Source organism: Pristiophorus japonicus, chromosome 23 (genome assembly GCF_044704955.1).
Source record: "Pristiophorus japonicus isolate sPriJap1 chromosome 23, sPriJap1.hap1, whole genome shotgun sequence".
NCBI lineage: Eukaryota > Metazoa > Chordata > Chondrichthyes > Pristiophoridae > Pristiophorus > Pristiophorus japonicus.
In genome coordinates this window covers 29,762,108-29,769,918 of record NC_091999.1, presented here as the reverse complement: position 1 = coordinate 29,769,918, position 7,811 = coordinate 29,762,108, and positions in this window count along the sequence as shown.

Here is a 7,811-nt window from a genome sequence, read left to right as displayed (position 1 = left end):
TGTGTGTGTCTGTGTCTGTCTATCTGTATATATATATATATATATATATATATATCTGTGTATGTGCAACTGTCTGTATATATCATCACCATGAATTTGGTATGTCATGGAACTTTCTAAAAAACTTGAGGAAAATAATACGGTTGTGAACTTTGGTATCGGCTTTGGTTCAGTGGCGGTATTCGCGACTGAATCAGGAGTTTGTGTGTTTAAGTCGCACTCCTGAGACTTGAGCAGATAATCTTGGCAGACACTCAAGTGCAGTATTTGGGGAATTTTGCAATGTTGAAGCTGTTGACTTTCGGAAGAAATGTTAAATTAAAGCTCCGTCTGCACCCTCGGGTGGATCACAGCATTACTCGAAAAAGAATAGGAGAGTTGCCCCCATGTCAATATTACTAAAAATGTTCCGAAATGCTCACTGAAACCCGATGTGTATATGTGTGTCTGTGGGGTGGAGTTGAAGCCCAGATTCTCACTGAGACAGAATCGAAACACTGGAAGGACCAGGCTGGCCGAGTGGTTAAGGCGTTGGCCTTAAAATTCAATGGGATTTTACCACGAGGGTTCGTACCCGAATCTCTTTAATTTATCACTGATTTCATCCCATGCTGATCAGTGATACCTGATTTTCATCTGTTGAATCAACAATTTTCTGTTACTCTGTGACACTCTGAGCCGATCATGAAATGAAATTGTAAAATGTATCTGTGTATCTCAGTCTCTGCCTTTCTGTCTTTAGAGAGCTGTGCATGTGTCTGTGTGCATGAGTCTGAGTCTGCCTCTCTCTGATTCACTCTGTTTGTGCCTGTTTCTCTGTTTGTCCCTGTCTCTAACCTGATGAGTATTTTCATCATTTTCTGTTTTAGAAACATTGAAACATGGAAAATAGCTGCAGGAGTAGGCCATTAGGCCCTTCGAGCCTGCGCCGTCATTCAATATGTTCATGGCTGATCATTCCTTCAGTTCCCTTTTCCTGCTTTCTCTCTATACCCCTTCACCCCCTTATCCGTAAGGGCCATATCTAAATCCCTCTTGAATATATCCAATGAACTGGCATCAACATCTCTCTGCGGCAGGGAATTCCACAGGTCAACAACTCTGTGAGTGAAGAACTTTCTCCTCATCTCAGTGCTAAATGGCCTACCCCTTATCCTAAGACTATGTCCTCTGGTTCTGGACTTCCCCAACATCGAGAACATTCTTCCCGCATCTAACCTGTACAGTCCCGTCAGAATCTTGTATATTTCTATGAGATCCCCTCTCATCATTCTAAACGCCAGTGAATAAAGGCCCAGTTGATCCAATCTCTCCTCATATGACAGTCCTGCCATCCCTGAAATCAGTCTGTTGACAATATCGGACCGAGTCAGCATGGATTTATGAAAGGGAAATCATGCTTGATGAATCTTCTGGAATTTTTTGAGGATGTAACGAGTAGAGTGGACAAGGGAGAACCAGTGGATGTAGTCAAGAGATTGGTGCACAAAGTCCAAGCGCATGGTATTGGGATCAATGTACTGACGTGAATAGAGAACTGTTTGGCAACTGGTTTGCTGCACTCCCTCAATAACAAGAACGTCCTTCCTCAGAATAGGAGACCAAAACTGAACACAATAAAGCAGGTCTGGCCTCACTAAGGTCTTGTACAACTGCAGTAAGGTCTCCCTGCTCCTATATTCAAATCCCCTCGCTTGAAGGCCAGCATACCATTTGCCTGCTTTACTGCCTGCTGTACCTGCGTGCCCACTTTCAGTGACTGATGAACCTTGACACCCAGGTCTCGTTGCACCTCCCCTTTTTCTAGTCTGCCGCCATTCAGATAATATTCTGCCTGCGTGTTTTTGCCCCCAAAATGGATAACCTCACATTTATCCACATTATACTGCATCTGCCATATATTTGCCCACTCACCTAATCTGTCCCTGCAGCCTCTTAGCATCCTCCTCACAGCTCGCACCGCAGCCCAGTTTAGTGTCATCTGCAAACTTGGAGATATTACACTCTATTCGTTCAACCAAATCGTTAATGTATATTGTAAAGAGCTGGGGTCCCACCACTGAGCCCTGCGGCACCCCACCAGTAACTGCCTGCCATTCTGAAAAGGACCTGTTTATCGCGATTCTCTGCTTCCTGTTTGCCAACCAGTTCTCTATCCACGTCAGTACATTAATCCCAATACCATGCGCTTGGATTTTGTGCACCAATCTCTTGTGCGGGACCTTGTCAAAAGCCGACTGAAAGTCCAAATACACCACATCCACTGGTTCTCCCTTGTCCACTCCACTCGTTACATCCTCCAAAAATTCCAGAAGATTCGTCAAGCATGATTTCCCTTTCATAAATCTATGCTGAATCGGTCCGATCCTGTCACTGCTTTCCAAATGGGTTGCTATTTCATCCTTAATGATTGATTGCAACATTTTCCCCACTACTGATGTCAGGCTAACCGGTATAGACTTACCCGCTTTCTCACTCCCTCCTTTTTTAAAAAGTGCCGTCACATTAGCTACCCTCCAGGCCATAGGAACTGATCCAGAATTGATAGATTGTTGAAAAATGATCACCAATGCATCCACTATTTCCAGGGCCACTTCCTTAAGTACTCTGGGATGCAGACTAACAAGACCCAGGGATTTATCGGGCTTTAATCCCATCAATTTCCCGAACACAATTTCCCGCCAATAAGGATATATTTCAGTTCCTCATTCTCACTAGACTCACAGTCCCCTAGTAGAATTGGAAGGTTTTTTGGATCTTCCTTTGTAAAGACAGAACCGAATTATTGTCTCTATCTCTCTCTATATCTGTCTTTCTCTCTATATGTCTCCCTCTTTGTCTCTCTCTTTGTCCCTGTCTTTGTCTCTGTCATTCCATTACTATTTGCCTCCCTCTCTTTATGGAGCACACAAACACATCTCTATGTATGTATGTGTTTGAGTCTTTCTGTCATTCACTCTGACCCTCCCTCTCAGTCTCACTCTTTCTGTCTCTCTTTGTCTCTATCTCGCTGTCTGTCTCTCCCTGTTTCCCTGTCTCTCAACTTATCTGTCTCTTTCTCACGATGTCCAGTTCTGTTCCAATGGGATTCTCTCAGTCCCACTGTCTGACTGTCTTTCTCATTCCCATCAACTCTGTCTGTCCATGTCTCTACGTGTCCCTCTCTTTGCCTGTCTCTGTTAGTTCCTTTCTCTTACCTGCTGAGTATTTCCATCATTTTCTGTTTATATCTCTGTCTATCTCTCTATCTGTCGCTCACTCTTTCTCTGTCTCTCTCTTTGTCACTCACTCTTTCTCTCACTCTTTCCCTCTCTCTCTTTATAGAGCACACACACACACATCTCTGTATATGTGTGTGTTTGAGTCTTTTTCTTACTCAGTCTGCCTTTCCTTCTCAGTCTCATACTTTCTGTCTCACGTTGTCTCTATCTCGCTGTCTGTCTCTCCCTGTTTGTCGGTTTGTCTCTGTCTCTCAATGTGCCTGTCGACTTCTCATGGTGTCCAGTTCTGTTCACAGCTCGATTCCTGCTCTGTCAAAACAAATACCCGTCAGTTCCTCGTTAGTGTAGTAGTTGGTATCCCTTTCTGTCACGCGTGAGGTCGGTGTTCAATTCCCCAACGAGGGTGGAGCTTTTTCAAAATGTTGAATATTACTTCTGTATGTCCTGGAACTTTATAAAAAGACTTGGGGAAAGTAATACGGATATGAGCTTTGGTATCGGCTTTGGTTCAGTGGCAGCATTCTCGACTGAATAAGGAGGTTGTGTGTGTAAGTCCGACTCCTGAGACTTGAGCATATAATCTTGGCTGACACTCAAATGCAGCACTTGGGGAATTTTGCAATGTTGAAGCTGTTGACTTTCGGATGAAATGTTAAATTGATGCTCCGTCTGCACCCTCGGGTGGATGTGAAAGTTTCCAGAGCATTACTCGAAAAATAATAGGAGAGTTGCCCCTGTGTCAATATTACTATAAATATTTGAAAATGCTCATTAAAAACCGATGTCTGTGAGAGTGGATCTGCAGCCCAGATTCTCACAGAGACAAAATCCGAATACTGACCAGACCAGGATGGCCGAGTGGGTTAAGCGTTGGACATAAAATCCAATGGGTGCATAGCTGCATGGGTTCAAACCCCACTCCTGGTAAATCTTTAAATTCAAACCGATTTCCTCCCATCCTGCTCAGTTGTACCTGAATCTATTCTGTTAAATCTGTACATGTCGATAACTTTATAACATTCTCAACTGACAAATAAATGGGATTATGCAATGTTTCTGTGCCTCTCACTCTCTGTCTTAAGGGAGCTCTTTATGCGTTTGTGTTTGAGTCTGACTCACTCTGTCTGAGGAATTACAAGCTGAATTTAGGGAGTTGGGAGCTAAATTAACAAATAGGACCTCAAAGGTAGCAATTTCAGGATAGCTACCACCGCCAACTGCTAGTCAGAGTAGGAATCGCAGGATAGCTCAGATGAATGTGTGGTGCAGAAGGGAGGGCTTCAATTTCCTGGGACATTGGAACCGGTTCTGGGGGAGCTGTGACCAGTGCAAACCGGACGCTTTGTACCTGTGCAGAACCAATGTCCACAGGGGAGAGTTTGCTCGTGTTGTTGGGGAGGGGTTAAACTAATATGGCAGTGGGATGGGAAACTATTCAGTGAGACAGAGGGAAATAAAATGGGGGCTGAAAAATAAAGGTGGAGGGCAGAGAAACCCAAGGCAAAAATCAAAAAGGGCCACATTGCAGCCAAATTCTAAAGGGACAAGGTGTGTTAAGGTAACAAGCCTGAAGGCACTGTGCCTCAATGCAAGGAGTATTCTTAATAAGGTGGACAAATTAACTGCACAGGCAGCAATTAATGAATATGATGAAATTGGCATCACGGAGAAATGGCTCCTGGGTGACGAAGGCTGGGAACGCAACATCCAGGGAGATTCACCATTCAGGAAGGATAGACAGAAAGGAAAAGGAGGTGGGGTGGCATTGCTGGTTGAAGAGGAAATTAACGCAATAGTAAGGAAGGACATTCGCGTGGATTCTGTGTGGGTGGAGCTGCGGAATATCAAAGGGAAGAAAACGCTAGTGGGAGTTGTGTATCACCAAACAATCGTAGTGAGTTTGGGGACAGCATCAAACAAGAAAGTCGGGATGTGTGCAACATAGGTACAGAAGTTATCATGGGAGACTTTAATCTACAGAAAGATTGGGCGAACCAAACTGGTAGCAATACGGTGGAGGAGGATTTGCTGGAGTGTATTCGGGATGGTTTACTTGAGCAATATGTCGAGGAACCATCTAGAGGGCTGACCATCCTAGACTGGTTGATGTGTAATGAGAAAAGACTAATTAGTAATCTTGTTGTGCGAGGCCCCTTGGGGAAGAGTAACCACAATAAGGTTGAATTCTTTATTAAGGTGGAGAGTGAAACAATTAATTCTGAGACTGGGGTCCTGAACTTAAGGAAAGGTAACTTCGAAGGTATGAGACATGAATTGGCTAGAATAGACTGGGAAATAATACTTAAAGGGTTGACGGCAGATAGGCAATGGCAAACATTTAAATATCACATGGATGAACTTCAACAATTGGACATCCCTGTCTGGAGTAAAAAATAAAATGGGAAAGGTGGCTCAACCGTGACTAACAAGGGAAAGTAAGAATAGCGTTAAATCCAAGGAAGAGGCATATAAACTGGTCAGAAAAAGCATCAACCCGAGGACGGGGAGAAATTTAGAATTCAGCAGAGGAGGACAAAGGGTTTAATTCGGAGGGGGAAAATAGAGTATGAGAGGAAGCTTGCTGGGAACATAAAAACTTCTATAGATATGTGAAGAGAAAAAGATTAGTGAAGGGAAACGTATGTCCCTTGCAGTCAGATTCAGGTGAACTTATAATGGGGAACAAAGAAATGGTAGACCAGTTGAACAAATACTTTGGCTCTGCATTCACGAAGGAAGACACGCATAACCTTCTGGAAATAGTACGTGACCGAGGGGCTAGTGAGAAGGAGGAACTGAAGGAAATCCTTATTTGTCGGAAATTATGTTCGGAAAATGGATGGGACTAAAGGCCGATAAATCCCCGGGACCTGATGGTCTGCATCCCAGAATACTTAAGGAAGTGGCCCTAGAAATAATGGATGCATTGGTGATCATTTTCCAACAGTCCATCGACTCTGGATCAGTTCGTATGGACTGGAGGGTAGCGAATGTAACACCACATTTTGAAAAATGAGGGAGAGAGAAAACAGGTAATTACAGACCAGTTAGCCTGACATCAGTGGTGTGGAAAATATTGGAATCAATTATTAAAAATGAAATAGTAGCACATTTGGAAAGCACTAACAGGATTGGTCCAAATCAGCATGGATTTATGAAAGTGAAATCATGCTTGACGAATCTTTGAGAATTTTGTGAGGATGTAACTAGTAGAGCGGACAAGGGAGAACCAATGGATGTGGTGTAGTGGGATTTTCAAAAGACTTTTGACAAGGTCGCACACAAGAGGTTGGTGTGCAAAATTAAAGCACATGGCATTGGAGGTAATGTATTGATGTGGATAGAGAACTGGTTGACAGAGTCGGGATAAACGGGTCCTTTTCACAAAGGCAGGCAGTGACTAGTTGGGTGCCGCAGGGCTCAGTGCTGGGACCCCAGCAATTTACAATATACATCAATGACTTAGATGAAGGAATTGTGTATAATATCTCTAAATTTGCAGGTGACATTATGCTGGATGGCGGTGTGAAATGTGAGGAGGATGCTAAGAGGCTGCAGGGTGACTTGGATAGGTCAGGTGAGTGGGCAATTGCGTGGCAGATGTCGTGTAAAAACGATAAATGTGAGGTTATGCACTTTGGTGGCAAAAACACGAAGGCAGAATATTATCTGAATGGCGGCAGATTAGGCAAAGGGGAAGTGCAACGAGATCCGGGTGTCATGGTACATCAGTCATTGAAGGTTGGCATGCAGGTGCAGCAGACAGAAAGAAGGCAAATAGCATGTTGGCCCCATATCTTAGGGATTTGAATATAGCAGCAGGGCGGTCTTGCTGCAGCTGTACAGGGCCTTGGTGAGGCCTCACCTGCAATGCTGTGTTCAGTTTTGTTCTAATCTGAGGAAGGACGTTCTTGCTATTGAGGGAGTACAGCGAAAGTTCACCAGACTGATTTCCGGGATGGGAGCACATATGAGGAGAGATAGGATCGACTGGGCCTGTATTCACTGGAGTTTAGAAGAATGAGATGGGACCTCAGAAACATTCTGACGGGACTGGGCAGGTTAGATGCACGAAGAATGTTCCCGATGTTGGGGAAGTCCAGAACCAGTGGTCACAGTCTGAGGACAAGGGATAAGCCATTTAGGACCGAGATGAGGAGAAACTTCTTCACTCAGAGAGTTGTTAACCTGTCGAATTCTCTTCCGCAGAATGTTGTTGATGCCAGTTCATCAGATATATTCAAGAGGGAGTTGGATATAGCCCTTAAAGTAAAGGGATCAAGGGGTGTGGAGCGAAAGCATGAAAGGGGTACTGAGGTGAATGATCACCCATGATCTTATTGAATGTTGGTGCTGGCTCGAAGGGGCGAATGGCCTATTCCTGCAACCTTTTTCTATGTTTCTATGTTTCTGTGTTTCAGGGTGCATGCATCTAATGGCCCAGTGTGTTGTGCCATTTCTTTCAACTGGGTACTATTTATTGAACCTGTAACACGCCCGGTTTGTATCTGATCCACATTGTGTCTCACCTGACCAATCATCCATCTCCCATAGGCATGACATGTGTCTCTTTTCCTGTCCTCGGCACCG